The sequence below is a fragment of the Manduca sexta genome, chromosome 25 (genome assembly GCF_014839805.1).
Source record: "Manduca sexta isolate Smith_Timp_Sample1 chromosome 25, JHU_Msex_v1.0, whole genome shotgun sequence".
NCBI lineage: Eukaryota > Metazoa > Arthropoda > Insecta > Lepidoptera > Sphingidae > Manduca > Manduca sexta.
In genome coordinates this window covers 1,875,549-1,892,422 of record NC_051139.1, presented here as the reverse complement: position 1 = coordinate 1,892,422, position 16,874 = coordinate 1,875,549, and the positions used below count along the sequence as shown (strand labels likewise).

At 38.4% G+C, this 16,874-nt stretch overlaps 5 non-coding genes across 5 annotated transcripts; all 5 read left to right on the top strand.

Annotated features, from left to right (window-relative positions):
- Window positions 1-378: 378 nt before the first annotated feature.
- Window positions 379-450, top strand: Trnah-gug. Its single transcript has one exon. It is a non-coding gene; the product is annotated as a tRNA-His (tRNA).
- Window positions 451-9,158: 8,708 nt separating this feature from the next.
- Window positions 9,159-9,230, top strand: Trnah-gug. Its single transcript has one exon. It is a non-coding gene; the product is annotated as a tRNA-His (tRNA).
- A 2,500-nt stretch (window positions 9,231-11,730) lies between these two features.
- On the top strand, window positions 11,731-11,802 carry Trnah-gug. Its single transcript has one exon. It is a non-coding gene; the product is annotated as a tRNA-His (tRNA).
- A 1,041-nt stretch (window positions 11,803-12,843) lies between these two features.
- Trnah-gug lies at window positions 12,844-12,915 on the top strand. Its single transcript has one exon. It is a non-coding gene; the product is annotated as a tRNA-His (tRNA).
- Window positions 12,916-13,860: 945 nt separating this feature from the next.
- On the top strand, window positions 13,861-13,932 carry Trnah-gug. The gene has a single exon. It is a non-coding gene; the product is annotated as a tRNA-His (tRNA).
- The last annotated feature ends 2,942 nt before the right edge of the window (window positions 13,933-16,874 follow it).

The following is a 16,874-nucleotide window of genomic DNA, read 5'->3' as shown; positions in this document are numbered from 1 at the left end:
CTGCTCACCGTCAGGTGCAGTGGGAACATTGTATGTACGTATAAAAAACAAGTGTACAGTTCTGTCATCATAATTATCAGTCATAGAGTCCACTGTAGAACATAAGGCTACCTTATAATCACAAGACTCTGGAATCTCCAAAGAAAGATCTGGAAATCTCTAGAGGGACCGTTCAAAAGCAGTCTGAATTCAGCATATTCCTGCTGGATTCAGGCTGTCTGTCATCAAGTCGTCTGTTCATTGTTCGGTATTATGAGTTATTCGTTATAATTTGTATATTATTAAGCAAACGTTACGCAAACTGTGACAAATTATGCAGTGAAAGTGGTGTTGTAGCGCCAGATAGCGTTATTGGTCAGCTCTCTCAGAGCTCCGACAGCCGTGATCGTCTAGTGGTTAGGACCCTACGTTGTGGCCGTAGTAACCCAGGTTCGAATCCTGGTCACGGCAGTGTACGCACTGTCACGGCGGAGACATTTTTTTTCAGCATTCATGGTGTAAATGTAATCTAACGTAGCTTTGAAGATTCTAAAGAAGCTGCTTAAATTGCAGGTCTGTGATTTTACAACTGAATAATGAAACGAGCAAGTTTTTGCCCTATGACAAACGTTACGACTACTTTAAATAAATAATATACATACTTAGTCTGGCCATAAATACTGTTACACTTAATTATAAAAAAATATTACATTTGAATTTCGAATCTGTCATTTTTATACGATTGTTCATTGTGTTTTCTCATTTTGGCGCCAATACATTGTAAAATATTTTGCGATATTAAAATGGTGTGGGGTGATAAAGAGAACCGAATCGCTGTGATAGCATTACACAAAGTAGGTATGGAGCCAAATGCAATTTTTAAAACTCTCCATACACTTGGTATTAGTAAAATGTTTGTGTACCGGGCTATTAATAGGTACAATGAGACCTCCTCTGTTTGTGACAGAAAAAGATCTGGCCGTCCACGTAGTGTTCGTACGAAAAAGGTGGTCAAAGCAGTAAGGGAAAGAATTCGAAGAAATCCTGTCCGAAAGCAAAAGATTTTATCTCGGGAAATGAAGATAGCACCTAGAACCATGTCGCGTATTTTAAAAGATGACTTAGGACTTGCAGCCTATAAGAGACGCACTGGCCATTTCTTAACTGATAATTTAAAGAAGAATAGGGTGGTAAAATCGAAACAACTACTGAAGCGGTACGCAAAGGGAGGTCACAGAAAAATTTTGTTTACGGATGAGAAAATTTTTACAATTGAGCAACATTTTAACAAACAAAATGACCGTATTTATGCTCAAAGCTCTAAGGAAGCTTCCCAATTAGTCGACAGAGTGCAACGTGGACATTATCCGACTTCAGTGATGGTTTGGTGGGGTGTTAGCTATGAAGGAGTGACTGAGCCATATTTTTTGTGAAAAAGGTATCAAAACATCGGCACAAGTGTATCAAGATACCATTCTTGAGAAGGTAGTTAAGCCCCTTAACATCACCATGTTCAATAACCAAGTATGGTCCTTCCAGCAAGACTCGGCGCCGGGTCATAAAGCTCGGTCCACGCAGTCTTGGTTGGAATCGAACGTTTCGGACTTCATCAGAGCTGAAGACTGGCCGTCGTCTAGTCCCGATCTTAATCCGCTGGATTATGATTTGTGGTCAGTTTTAGAGAGTACAGCTTGCTCTAAACGCCATGATAATTTGGAGTCCCTAAAACAATCTATACGATTGGCAGTGAAGAATTTTCCCATGGAAAGAGTGCGTGCTTCTATTGATAACTGGCCTCATCGTTTAAAGGACTGTATTGCAGCCAATGGAGACCACTTCGAATAAGCTTTTTATATTTTTAATTGTTTTATATTTATGTATTAAACTGACACACTGTAAAAGTAATAAATGTTATTTGCAGTTAACAATTTTCTTTTTTCTTTATTACAATATTTATGGCAAGACTAGGTATATACAGTTACAGCTGGCAGGTCTTTCATATATGCGTAACCCTGTGTCCTGTATGAGTACCACCGCAATGTCTGACGTTTTGCCGCAAAGCAGCAGTGTGTAGTCACTATTGTGTTCCGGTTTGAAGGACATTGCAGCCAGTGTAACTACTGGACATAATAAGACTTAACATCTCATGTCTCAGACGGCGAGCGCAGTGGAATACCAAATAATACTTTGTACTTCAAGGTGTTGGATGGTGTTTCTACTATTTATGGGCTGTCGTATCGCTTACCATTAGAAGAACGGCAAGCTCGTCTCGTCATTCAAAGCAATAAAAAAACAATAGTATTTCCACACTGCTGCTTTACGGTAGGTACGGCAGCGCTCTGAGGTCCTGGGTTCGAATCCCGAGTCGGGCAAAGTAATATTTGGGTTTTTCTGCTCAGTATCAGCCCGGAGTCTGGAATTTGTGCCCGATATGGCTATAGGCTCGACCCCTATCACATCATGGGACGGAACACACTTGGCGAAAAGTGGGTGCCATGGTTGCGCCTCTGCATACCCCTTCGGGGATAAAATGCGTGACGTTGTGTGTGCTTTACGGTAGAAATTGATTTGACATGGGAGCACCTATCTGTGATTACCCTTACACGGGTTGATTAGCACATGAGACAATAATGTATACTTGATATAATATAATTAATATTAATGACATCATTAAATTTGATTACATTTTATAATGAGAAATGTTTAACGTAAAATTAGGTTGGTAATATACGAAAATTGAGTAATATATTTAAGAGAACATTTATTGTTTAATTTTAGTAATTAATTTATTATATGATGATGTAGGTATTTTGTAATAGATTTTTTTTTATTAGGGTTCGACTATACCTGATAGTATATCAAAAAATGAAAATTATATATGCATATCAAAAAGTCGAGATTAGTAAGGCTCTTGCATGATGGAAAAAAAGGTTAATTTTTAGATTATTTAAAGTATTTGACTACAATGTGCTTACGCTATATTTTGATCAAATAAATGAATCAAATCTCTATTCCAAGTACCAATCGTATTTTAAAAGCAAAAATCTACATTAATTATTGCTTGACGTGGGAATTGAAGCGACGACTTTAGCAGCCACAGCTGAAGTAGGTACTACTGAAATAATAAATGGAGTTAAAAAAATGAGATTATAATTGTTAAACAAACACAAGGGAATAAATAATTTGTATGGAATGAAATTAAATTAAAGAAAGAAAAAAAAATAATAAACGATGTCACTTCTTGATACGATGCCAAGCGGTACAAATAAATTAATGTTGTATCTGACTGCTGAATCATAATTTAGTAGTTTGTCGGAGAAATTTATTATTTTTAAATACAAATAACCAAAAATAAATTGTAGTCCGTAGTCATACTTTGGAGATATTAATAAGCCTAATAATTTGTAAAATAACCTTTGTATTTTACATACAATAATAAAAAATATATACACACACACAAACACATCACGTCTTAATCCCCGAAGTGGTAGGCAGAAACGCAACTAGGGCGCCCATGTTTTGCAAAGTGAGTTCCGTCCCATGGCGGCGAGCCTATCGCCATATCGAGCATAAATTTTATACTAAAGGGCTGATAGTGATCATAAATATCACTGTGCTCGACTCGAGATTCGAATCCGGGACTTTGTAGCACCACCCGAGAATAAGGGCGTGAGCTTATACAAGCTTGATGTTCGTAATTGCATTTCTTGCCTTTTTCTGTTCCCTTTATGGAGGTAGTCAGAGGTGTTTCAAACCCATATTAAGCTAGCTATGTTAGATTTCAAGTAATAAAATAAAAGCTTAATAAAAGCTCTAGCTTCCAGGAGCAAATAGGGGATATAAAGTCGGCGTCACGCAGCGCGATAACGATCTCGTAAACGCACCGAATAACCGATAACAATGTTATCGGAGTCACCCTTCGATTATACAGTTAAAGGCGGGGAGCTGTGAATGTTTTGTGATTCCGAATCCTTTAATTTTTTAAAAGGACTATAAATTTTATGGTATTGTAGAGAAAAAGAAGAGTAAATAAGTGGAAGGTAGTTTTATATATGTCACACGTTGCTATGACTTCATATTAAAAGTCTCGTGCATATCTGGATCTTTGCGGATTATACAAATATTTAAATTATTTGTCTTAAGTTTTGTTGTGTACAGCTATTGAATGATTTTACGCCTTAGCGATACTAGTATCTTGCCATATATCCTAAAATAATAGAAAAAGATCGTTGTACATTCTCCCTTACAGAATGTTACGCCTGAACAACTGCGAACCTGGTACTCGTTGTTAATGAAAATTTTTTGTACATAATTTAAAATATTATGTAATTAGTGTAGTGTATAGAAATTTTAAATAAACATATGTGCATGTAGCCCATATTTATAAGTTGAAAAGTCAATATATCATATATAGGTAAATGTGAATTCCTATAAAAAATAAAGTTTTTTAAACACAAACAAAATCTCTCTGCATCTTACAGATTCCTAACACAAATATGTCCATAATATCATATATAAGTAAATGTAAATTCTTATTGGAAATAGTTTTTTAACCATAAAGCAAGTTTTCTTTCTGCATCTTATAGATTCCTAGCACAAACATGTCCAACTCCTAGACAACAAGCCTCCAGGCGTTTCAATTACCGGTGAAAATTGGAAGTGAACCATTGTGGGTCAAGTGTTACAATGGGCGCTATTCTCCCGTCCCTCCAGGAGCCCTGTCCTACTTCCAGCGTCTTGACATTTTGTAGTGCTTGCAAATCCTTAGCACGTGTGTTGCTTGTTATATTTGTTAGAAGTCAGGACTATTGTTATAGCTTATACAGGGTCGTTTTAACATTGCGGTATTAATGAAACCACGTACTCGTCTTCACCTTTGTTGACATTTTGCTAAAAATTTTCTATTAAAGAAAATTTTCACCAAAAATCCTGGTTTTAGTTTTCTGATTAATTGATCATTTTGTGTTTTAATGCGAATATGGCGTGTTCGTGAGAGTATTTCTGACTGAAAGTATGATGTTGCCGCTGCGATGACTTCTCTTCAGTAGCAGTAGTGGCATTAGGGCGTGTAAAATTAAAATTACTTTTTATTCATATTTATTTTGTTCGAAACTTACACTTTTGTATTGTACATCTACGGCTCGAGTAACTTATTGTAAAGCTTTATTTCCAAGTAGATAAGTATATGGTTTCAATTAGTAACGCAATGTCAAAATGACCCTGTATTGTTGTTGTACCATTCTTTGAGATGAGAAAATAGACGGTGCCTCCTTGGACGTTCAGCACCGTATAATGTGGAATTTGACTGAGAAGTTTTAGATTCTTCACCTAGATACGACAAATCGTGGTAAAAACACACATAGCTTTTACCACGACTTTCCTAAAACTGAATTGACCAAAATGTTTTTTTTTTGTGTATCGGACTCCGCAGTCAATTCGGGGGGAAAGCTGTGGATGGGATACTGGAATCTCCCGCTTAGCAACTGTAGGGGCCTGGAGGGAAGTTGGGAGGTGATATCTGGGGAAGGAACCCTCTTATAATGGGAGGAGCGGGAAGACCAAGAAGTCTTCGCGAGCCCCTATATGAATTGATAACCATTTTTTTTTTCTTTTTTTTTTTTAACGTATGTAAATCATCAGATGACTATCTCCCGCCTTGGGATGGGCGGGAGGGCGTGTCAGACTTCTACTGACTAAAAACCTACGGTGTTCCCATCCTTTGCCTATGTGCCTAGGTCCAAGATCCGATGGCATTGAAACCTAGGCAGGCACCGGCCCTAAAGGGCCCCGTCAATGACACTGACACTGCTCTTCGAGGCGCGCGTGGAACACTACGCGCCGTACACACGGGCCGTTGGGGTGTTTCGGGCGACGAGCTACCCAATGCTCGTCACCCGACGGTCCGCGCCTACGGAGGCTGACGATCCTCAGCAGACGTTCGACGCCCGCGTCTTGTACGTCTGCCGTGGCGGATGGGACGTTGGGCGCTTTGGCGCCGTAGCCGTCCCGCCACCTCCTTTGCGAGCATCACGTCCTCGCAGAAGGAGGTGACTGAATCCCACTCTCTCTCGCCCCGGAGCATGGCTTCTACCAGGCCCCGACGCGAGAGGTCTCCGCCACCGATGGCCGTTGTGAGAACACGGCGGTGCTCAGTCCAAGCTGGGCACACCTCCACCGTATGCACCACCGTATCCACCGTGTCCTCCGGCCGATCCGCACAGAACAAACACGCGGGCGTATCCTCCACCCGGATCCGATACAGGTACTACCTGCCGAAGCAGCCGTGACCGGTCAGTACCTGCGTCGTCCGGAACGAGAGGACGCCGTGACGTCTCGTCAGCCACACCTCGAAGAGGGGACTTACCGCCGCTATCGTGGCGTGCCCAGCCAAGGGTTGCGACAGTCGTTGTCGCCATTCCGCCATGAGGTTCTGCCGGAGCTCCGTCCGCCGCGGTAGCGGAATTGATAACCATGAGGTAGGTATTCACACCTAACTGTGTGTCTAGGGCCGCGATAAAGTCCAAAAGTCGTTGACGTTAGGCAGCTGTTGGTAACAATTAAACTAATTTGCGAAATGCTTGAAAAATCGTATTGTGCCGACCTGATATGGAGTGTGGTAAGGGCAAACCCTCAGAAGATTATGAAATTCGCAGTTGTTTTAATTTAATTGTAAAAGTTAAAGTAGACAGCTTCTTTAACGAAATTGCTAAACTTATTAATTTAGTAAGCGTCTTAGATTAACTGGATATAAAGTACTAGCTTTTGCCCGCGGCTTTGCCCGCGTTATAAAGTTTTCCGTTATAAAAGTAGTAGTTTCCCGGGAGCCTATGGTCTTCCCAGGGTCTCAAACTGTCTCCATACCAAATTTCATCTTAATACGTTGGGTAGTTTTAGAGTTTAACACGTTCAGACAGACAGATGCAACGGGGGACTTTGTTTTATAATATATTTTTTAGAACTTTTTAAGTGGAACAATCCCGTCATACATCATTGTTGCATAACTTTAACCGTTTACGCAGCGCAGGCAACGGAAGCTCTCAAAACTAATAATTTTCCCCGTTTTTGCAACATGTTTCATTACTGCTCCGCTCCTATTGGTCATAGCGTGATGATATATAGCCTATAGCACTCCAGGAACAAAGGGCTATCCAACACAAAAAGATTTTTTCAGTTCAAACCGGTAGTTTCTGAGATTAGCCATTACTGCTCCGCTTCTATTGGTCATAGCGTGATGATATATAGCCTATAGCGCTCCACAAATAAAGGGCTATCCAACACAAAACGAATTTTTCAGTTGAAACCGGTAGTTCCTGAGATTAGCCATTACATCTCCGCTCCTATTGGTCATAGCGTGATGATATATAACTTTGAGCACTCCACAAACAAAGGACTATTCAACACAAAAATAATTTTTCAGTTCGAATTGGTAGTTCCTGAGATTAGCCATTACTGCTCCGCTCCTATTGGATATAGCGTGATGATATATAGCCTATAGCACTCCACGAACAAAGGGCTATCCAACGCAAAAATAATTTTTCAGTTCGAATCGGTAGTTCCTTTTTTTTTTTTTTGGTTTCGCGGAGAAAGTGTCTTATTACTACCGCCCAGCCTTCGTGGGGGGCGACTGAGCGGTTATGCTGGGGTAACCGTGCCTTACGGCCCGGCGTTGAGCCGCCCGGATTTGATGGTGACCTTCGGGCGACCGCCGAGCCGAGTCCCTAGCCCTATAAACAACTTAACCTATGCACGGCCTACCAGCTAAAACTCCGCGGTGGCCCTCTTCGGCGCATTAGGGACGGCTGCGGGCTTCCTCTGACGTTGAAGTGTCTAGCCTGCGACCGCAGCCGCCCCTGCGCGGTGCCGCCTTGCGGCCCGTCTCCTATGGGGGGGGGGCTCAGAAGCCCCCGCGCACCGAAGGACGCCCTCGGCGTCTACGGCAGCGTGAGGCCAACTACACACTGCCGTCCATCCCGGGGGTCAACCGAAAAATGTGCAAAGGATGCACAGAAATGCGCTAGGGCGGACAGCACCCTGCTGCCCGCCGACGACCCCTTCGTGGCCCCTATTAGTCGCCTCTTACGACAGGCAGGGGATACCGTGGTGGAATTCTCCAAACGCCCCCATTCCACAGGGCGGAAGACGCCGGTCAGTCGTCCACCCGGCGCCTCCTACGTCTCCTCTGACGGCGGGAGGGATCCTCCCTCTCTCGATCCCTCTCGGCACTCTCTTTCTGCGAGAGGACCACCTCGCAGAAGTGGGCCACCGCGCGCCAGGCCTCCGGGCTGCCGACCATGGAAGCGACCACTGCCGGCAGCGAGAGGTCTCCTCCGACGACTGAAACGAGAGCGCTGCGCTCATCGTCCCAGGCTGGGCAAGACTCCAACGTATGTTGGGTCGTATCCCGCGGGCAGTTGTCACAATGGTGACACACGGCGCTTTCCTCCTTTCTTACTATCTGACACAGGTACTCCCCGAAGCACCCATGCCCGGTGAGCACCTGTGTCAATCTAAATGTTGCCGCGCCGTGGCGCCTGTCTAGCCACTGTGCAAAGACAGGACGCACTGCCGCGACGGCCCGAAGAATCGGTAGTTCCTGAGATTAGCCATTACTGCTCCGCTCCTATTAGGTATAGCGTGATGATATATAGCATATAGCACTCCACGAACAAAGGGCTATCCAACGCAAAAAGATTTTTTCAGTTTGGACCAGTAGTTCCTGAGATTAGCCATTACTGCTCCGCTCCTTTTGGGTATAGCGTGATGATATATAGCCTATAGCACTCCACGAACAAAGGGCTATCCAACGCAAAAAGAATTTTTCAGTTTGGACCGGTAGTTCCTGAGATTAGCGCGTTCAAACAAACAAACAAACAAACTCTTCAGCTTTATATAATAGTAAGTATAGATATTATAGCAACAGCGCTGTATTTTTGTAAATGGGTCAAACTATCCAGTGAGTCCTTGAACCACTGATATAAACAAAGCAGAAATATAGTCTTCCTAAGCAATAAACGTTGAATACCGTTACATGACAAACACTTTCCTGTACTCGAACGTTTTTGAATAAAATCAATCATAGTTTTTGTGGCCTCTTGCGCAAAATGACAAAAAGAACTGAGAAAGTCACAGTTTTGAAGAAGCAGATAAATTGTTTTGTTAACTATCGCAGAGCTCCGATAGCCGTGATCGTCTAGTGGTTAGGACCCTACGTTGTGGCCGTAGTAACCCAGGTTCGAATCCTGGTCACGGCAGTGTACGCACTGTCACGGCGGAGCATTTTTTACCGGCATAAATTCCTAATGCCGCAGTTCCTTGATTGCTTTCGTGTCTAATTTTTCAAATGTTTTTGAACTCCTATTTTCTTTTTTCAAACTGACCTATCATACTTATCCAACCAATTTGAACAAAACATCAATGGTTGTATGCGTAGCGTCTTTCAAAACTACAGTTATGGAGGAAATAGAGTAGAGTTAGTTAGGTAGAGTTATTGACGTAATTTAAATAATGTTTAAAATTTTAGAGGTTCAAATAAATTATTACATTTCATTTCAATAGGTTTGTTTCTTTTGATAATAAATGCAATTGTCGTGATTCTTTAACAATTCTTCGCTGGAAACTCGGAAAGATAGTTCTATAATTGCAGTAACTCCGCTCCAATTAGGTTGCACGGGTTTTTTTTATTTTTATCAGTGGTTAAACCAGAAAGCAGTGGCTTTTGCTATTTGAAATTACCAAGTTTATCACACGTATTTGGACGTTAATAAGTCATTATAACTTGGTGGGTCTTAAACTGTTTTAATAATTTATAGAGCCATACAATACTAGCCATGCTGAAGACAATACTAATATTTATCTGAAGTATGGTTAGTTCTAATCAAATAGTGGCACTAGAACACAGAAAACTGACGTAAAAGCATTTTGCGTTTCGTACGGTGAGTGAGATTTCATGGTGCCCTTAACCCTCTCCTTTCATAAATCTTGTTTAATTTTATTAGTTCATTATTGGAATCGCGGACAGATTCGTCCAAATTAATTTACACATAACATAACAACACACACATATATATATATATATATATATATATATACGTATTCGAATAAAAACTCTTTGCGGATTGAAAAAAAAAAACTATCGGAATCGGAACAAAAAGGGCTCCTGGGAGCACATGTCTTAAGGGAAAAAGAAATTGGGGTGAGTAATATAAGGTTATATATTAGTATGTATGTATAAAGATCACACAAGATCGAGAAGTCCGCACGATGGCCGAAGATAAAATTTTTATGTATTAACATCTATTACATAACAAATCTTATCACTTTCTTTTAGGAGTTTGCAGGTCATCTATGATTCTTCTGTAGTTGTATCTTTTTTTATTGCTTTGCATGACCAGACGAGCTTGCCGTTCACCTGATGGTAAGGTATACGACCGCCCAAAACACAGTAGAAACACAAACCAATACTTTGAATTATAAAGTATTGTTTGGTATTCCACTGCGCTCGCCATCTTAAGATACGAGATATTAAGATGTTAAAATTTAATATATGTAAGTAGTAAACCAATAAATAGCTTTATAGTTAATATGAAACATATTTTTTTATACACAAAGTACGTATAATTATATCTAATTGTTTGTGAAAAATATATATTTCTGATAACGCCCGCGGTACGATAAATGTTGAGAGGTAAATATAATATGGCACAAATAAATATACAATTAATATAATATGATTTTATTTTATAATAAATAAAATCATAATTTCATTTACAGCGGTAATTTTAGATATTAGTGTGTATGTGTGTGTATGTGTGTGTGTATATGTGTGTGTATTTTAAATATTTTGCCGTCAGTTCTAATTCTCTTTCACATCCATGATTATTTTCTGAAAGAATTTTAAAAATAAAATAAATAAATATAAAAGCATTTTATTCGACAAAAAACAACTGCATTCCAAATTCAAATCCAAATAGTATCTTTGTACGTGCATGTGATAGAGGCAAGTTAAGGCGATACCTCAAGGTCCATTTTCATACATTTTGTTTCACCTTTAATCTGGGTAACTAAACAAGTATTGGCAAGTAAAGAATTTAAATTCACGTCTAGTTAGTGATTAGTTCTCGCAGTTGAAAGAAAAACGTAAAAATAATTAATAATCATGGATATTTCGGCCTTTAAAATTTAATATGACGAAATTTCGTCATATTAAATTTTAAAGGCCGAAATATCGAATAATATAAATTTAATATGACGAAATTTCGTCATATTAAATTTTAAAGGCCGAAATATCCATGATTATTAATTTTTTCTACCAATACTAATTTAAACGTATGAAAATGGTCCTTGAGGTATCGCCTTAAGGACAATTTTGTTTGCATCAATCAGCTTGATCTGGTTGATATCTACACTGTATGACATACTTCGGGCGTCATGTGAGTCTCTTATTGCGTTTCGTGGTATCTCAAATCCTATTCTTTATCTCTACGGTGAAAACTCACCTACTATTCGTCTTGAAATATAAGTGTTCCTGGCTGGTGATATACTTACGAATGATCCTTTTGGTTGCTAGCCTACTTGGTAGTAAAATGAAATCCTATGATTAGAATATTATGCGTAGACTACCTACAATATGTAATTATTTATGATCATATCTTTCATTGCGTGATCGGTAGAGCCTTGGGTCAATTACCGTTTAAGTGAAAGGGACATTGTACAGAGATAACGTTATTAGTCAGCTCTCTCGTAGCTCCGATAGCCGTGATCGTCTAGTGGTTAGGACCCTACGTTGTGGCCGTAGTAACCCAGGTTCGAATCCTGGTCACGGCAGTGTACGCACTGTTACGGCGGAGCATTATTTTTTACCGTATTTCGAAGTCCAACTGCATCTTTATCCTAATGATGCGATAAAAATTACATCAAACGTCTGATCAAAATAACCTGAAGTAGTAATTTAAGATTTTAATTAGAAATAATATGGAAAGAAAAAAAATATTGGCAAGAAAGATTAGTATACTTGCATCATATAATTTAGAGACTCAATTGACAGACAACGCATGTACAAAATCATTCCTCCGCTCCCCGGTACAGGGAAGGTTCAATACATGATGTATTCTTTCTTGCGGTAGAATAAAAAGGTAAATACCAAGAACAAAGAGAAAGTTTTTTCATCAAACCTTACTATAAGGAAATAAAAAATTTAAATAAAATTTGAACAATGTATGCTAAGCTAAAAACATTTATAGAGGCGTATCAAGTGCAGCTATACTTTTCCGTAACATAATATGATAAATTAAGCGGTGATAGCCTAGTTGGGAATGGGACGGACTGCCAAGACGAATGTCCACAGGTTCAAACCCAAGAGAACGCACATCTGACTTTGCTAATGCTGTGTGTATTCCTCGTGAATTATCATTTGCTTTATCAGTGGAGGAAATCATCGTGAGTAAACATATCTGAGAAGTTCTCCATTATAATTTTGAAGGTATATGAAGTCATCCAAAGCACACAGGGGCACCGTGATGGGCTAAAGCCTAACATCTCTCAGTAGTAAAGGAGGCCCGTGCCCAGCAGTGGGACTGTATATAATACAGGGCTGATATTATTAAGAATATTTAATATGATTGCGTAGAGTGTATCCCACGTAATTCAGGTGATATATCGAATTGAAACACATATACTCCGATACCAGATTAAGGAATCGAACTCAGAAACTCGCGATTTACAATCAGAACGCGGCTACGCATGAGGCGATTCAGATTTATGTAAATACTGTTGCTCTTGCGCAAATTAAAGCAATTGAACCGTGAAAGTGGTCAAGTTTGTTGCAAAGAGGCTTTGTATTTGGTTTGTTTTCTCACAGCTCCGACAGCCGTGATCGTCTAGTGGTTAGGACCCTACGTTGTGGCCGTAGTAACCCAGGTTCGAATCCTGGTCACGGCAGTGTGCTCACTGTCACGGCGGAGCGTTACTTTTTTAATAATATTTTACGTCTGCCTACCAATTTTTTTTATGTATAAGAGAATGTACTATGTGTTTATTCTTGTTGTTTACTAATTGTTTCCTTGTTCTGATGTCATCGTATATAGGCTATGAGCGGAGAGAACCTGAGTTCGATTTCCGGGCTGGACAATAACTGTGAGTGGGTTTTCCTAACATCATTTCTCTAGATCCTTTTAAAATGGATTTACTTTAGGCAAACAACCGGTTGAAATTAACCCAAATTGTGACCTAAACATTGTTGGTAAAAATGTGCTAACATGACATTTAAGTGGTATAACTAACACATATTATGCACTTATAGCTGGAAGTGTAGGCAGAGGTGCAACTAGGGCACCCACTTTTGAGTGTTCCGTCCGATAATGTGTTTGGGGGCGAGTCTCTCGTCATATACGTATGGTGGAATAAGGTTGGTGGAAGAAGAAATAGGTTCTATTCAGGACGCACATCTCTATCTAAAAAAGCGCGTTGATTCAATTAAGCGGTTAGTTTAATATGTAGATTGTTTTTTATTGATTTTTCTGGTAATAGAGGTAGATATAAAAAAGTTTAAACATCATACTACATACAGCCCATATTCAAACAGCTTCACAAGCTCTTGTATTTATAATACTAGGTATAAAATTTATAAGATTTCATGTGGTATTCTAGATCCCTACAGAATGAGCTGTCTACGTGCTCTTAGAGTAGACTGTCCAGACTATACCATATTTATAAATTTCTTTAATATTACAGATATATATTTTCCGCTATTACCCGAATGGTGGTAAAGTAGTGTTATAATATCCTGATCGACTCTTGCGCAAATTGCGACTACTGGAGCGTGAAAGTGGTCCAGTTTTTACGAACAAGATAATGTATTTTGTTGGCTTTCTCATAGCTCCGACAGCCGTGATCGTCTAGTGGTTAGGACCCTACGTTGTGGCCGTAGTAACCCAGGTTCGAATCCTGGTCACGGCAGTGTACGCACTGTCACGGCGGAGCATTATTTTTTACACGGTATGGCTTCGGTGTTTTATATTTCATAAATGTTATTTCGAAGTTATCGAGCTAACACAAAAAGTATTTTTACAATTACTACATGTTTTAATATATTTTACGACTACTGAATCGTATTATAAATTATTTGTTTATTTACATATTTTTTATACATCAATGTATAAAAGCGGACTTAATACCGAAGGCATTATCTACCAGTCAACCTTGGGATGATGCAGAGAAATACAATAAATGTGGGAAGAAAAAGAACTAAAAATAATGTAGCATTACATATAAAAGTATAACTATCTGATATATTCAACACGCATTATAAACCAATATAATATAAATATATAAATACAAATAATAATATATAAAAAAGGTTAAATATATAATAAATAAGAAAATTTCTAAAGATGTTATGATGTGATCTCGAGCTTCAGCATTATATTCGGTTTATAACAGACCTGCATATTTGTGTCGATTTGCGAGGCATAAACAATTCCAATCCTAATCTTCGAACCGATACCGAGAATTAAACAATTAAAATAACTCATATGTAAAGATGTCAAAAAACTATGTTTTGATTGGTTCATTTTCCCGATGGATCGAAAAAAGCGATCAGGATCGTTTATTAAAAACGGCGGTTAGTAAACCGTAAAAGAAAATGTCTGCTATCTATGAAGGAAATGGGATCTGACATGTATGTTCCAATCCCTAACAGAAATGAATTTTCAATCTAAAAACTTGCATTATATTCGTGATCTGGAAATCGAACCTTGATTTTACGATTCATATTTAAATATCACTAGACTAAGGTATCCTGATATCTAATGACATAAATCTGATGTTCAATGCAGTGGTCTTAACGTCCGCACCATGCGCAGTAAAACCGAATCGTAAATGTGCATTCATTTTACGACATCATGTCAGATTTCTCTTTTAAATTCGCTCGAATGCTGTTATTGTTAACTGTTATTTTCCTTTGTCGCCATATTTACGATATTACCAAAGCCATTTCAGTGATCTGTATTAAATCAGTCCAACTGCTAGTCATCTTAAGGGTTGTTTTCCTTTGGCATATGAGCTTTCAGTTGATTCCGTTTTTAGTAAAGACGGGGTGAGTATGTCTTAGTTATGGAAATCATGAAGTTTTAACGAATACTTTTCTCACCGATAATAACTGGAACATACAAATAGGACAAGGCTATTGGTGATTTTGATTCAAGCATATTAACCAGGTTATATTTTTCCTTTTTAAAGATAAACAAAGACGTATCATAAGTTAAAATATTGTTAAATATTTTCGAATAGCGGCTAATTGTACCGTTTACCGCGAAAATTTGCTTGACCCGGAAAACGCTTGTTCGCTTTTTAACCGACTTTAATGGAGAAATAGTAATTAATTCGTCTTTTTTATGCTAACGTCTAACTGGAAATATAAATAACAATAACAGATTTCTGTAATATTAGGAAGTAAAGTCATTACTTTTAAAAACTCTTGCGCAAATTGCGACAATTCAACCGTGAAAGTGGTCCGGTTTCGAATATTATTCGGTGTTTTGTCAGCTCTCTCAGAGCTCCGGCAGCCGTGATCGTCTAGTGGTTAGGACCCTACGTTGTGGCCGTAGTAACCCAGATTCGAATCCTGGTCACGGCAGTGTACGCACTGTCACGGCGGAGCATAATTTTTATTTTTTTCGAACTTTTGTTTGTAGAATTTTGTTAAGAACAAAAGCATTCAAATGCAGATGGATTGAAGTTGTTTTTCATACAAGCTAGCTATACACAATTCTTTATAAGTTAATATGAAATATATTACTTCATCAGACGATCTACAGATGCAAACTAAATAGCATAAGCTCTACTAAACTCTCCAATCTCTATAATCCTAACCAAAATTAGTTAGTAACCCAAATCCACGCATCTACGAACATCCCGCACTTCGCAAGTTATTAGCGACCCAGATATGTAGTATGCAAATAGATGTTTTGTAAACAAAGAGCCGTTCATCTCTCCCATTTGTATACAGGATGTTGCAGAAAGGAATTCTAAAACTATACGAGTTTTTTAATAACGGTAAAAATTTATTAGGAAGTTTTATTAGATTTTTCGCGCATTACAGCTGATAAGATATAAATATTATCAATATATTATAGTGTATTGATTAAATATATGTTATTTATGAGGGCGATCGAGGTTTGTCAGTTGATTTAATTAACCTTAGGGCCTTTTAACGTATGCTATTACTGAATATTATTTTGTTTCATGTTTATTTGACATTCTTTTTTTTATAAATATCCGTTTTTTATTAAATTCGATTAGTGTAATGAAGTATCGTGAATCGAGCCAAAGTGACGATTTCGCAACCACTACATAAAAGTTATTCATCATCATTCATTCATAAATAATTTGGCTGAATGTTAAAGTGAGTCGATTGATTGATCTATTCTGTCATAATTATTTAATTCATTTTGAATAATACCATATTAAAATTTTATCTGATAATTGGAAAATCAGCAAAAGAAATATAATATTTATATAAATTTAGAAATCGGAACCTCAAATACCATTGTATGTTGATTTTATATGTTATGTGAATTTTAGACTTCGAAATAAATCTTGCTATCGGATTTCATCGCGGTTTTTTATTTTAATTTTAAACGACGTCATTCCATGTTGTGTATTAAATGTATTAGAACAAAATAATGCAACAACCTGTATATTAACAAAGGGTTGTTTTCTTTGCATAATATTAGTGGCCGGCACCATACTTCTTATTCTGAACCAGTATAACAGTATGCATTTCATGAATATCTATTTAAAATATAATTATTGTGTATATTTATAAATCTTATAAATAGGCAGTGTAATGTCAAGTCACCTTTTTATTTCCACCTTACGCAATTCCTTAAAAATAGCAT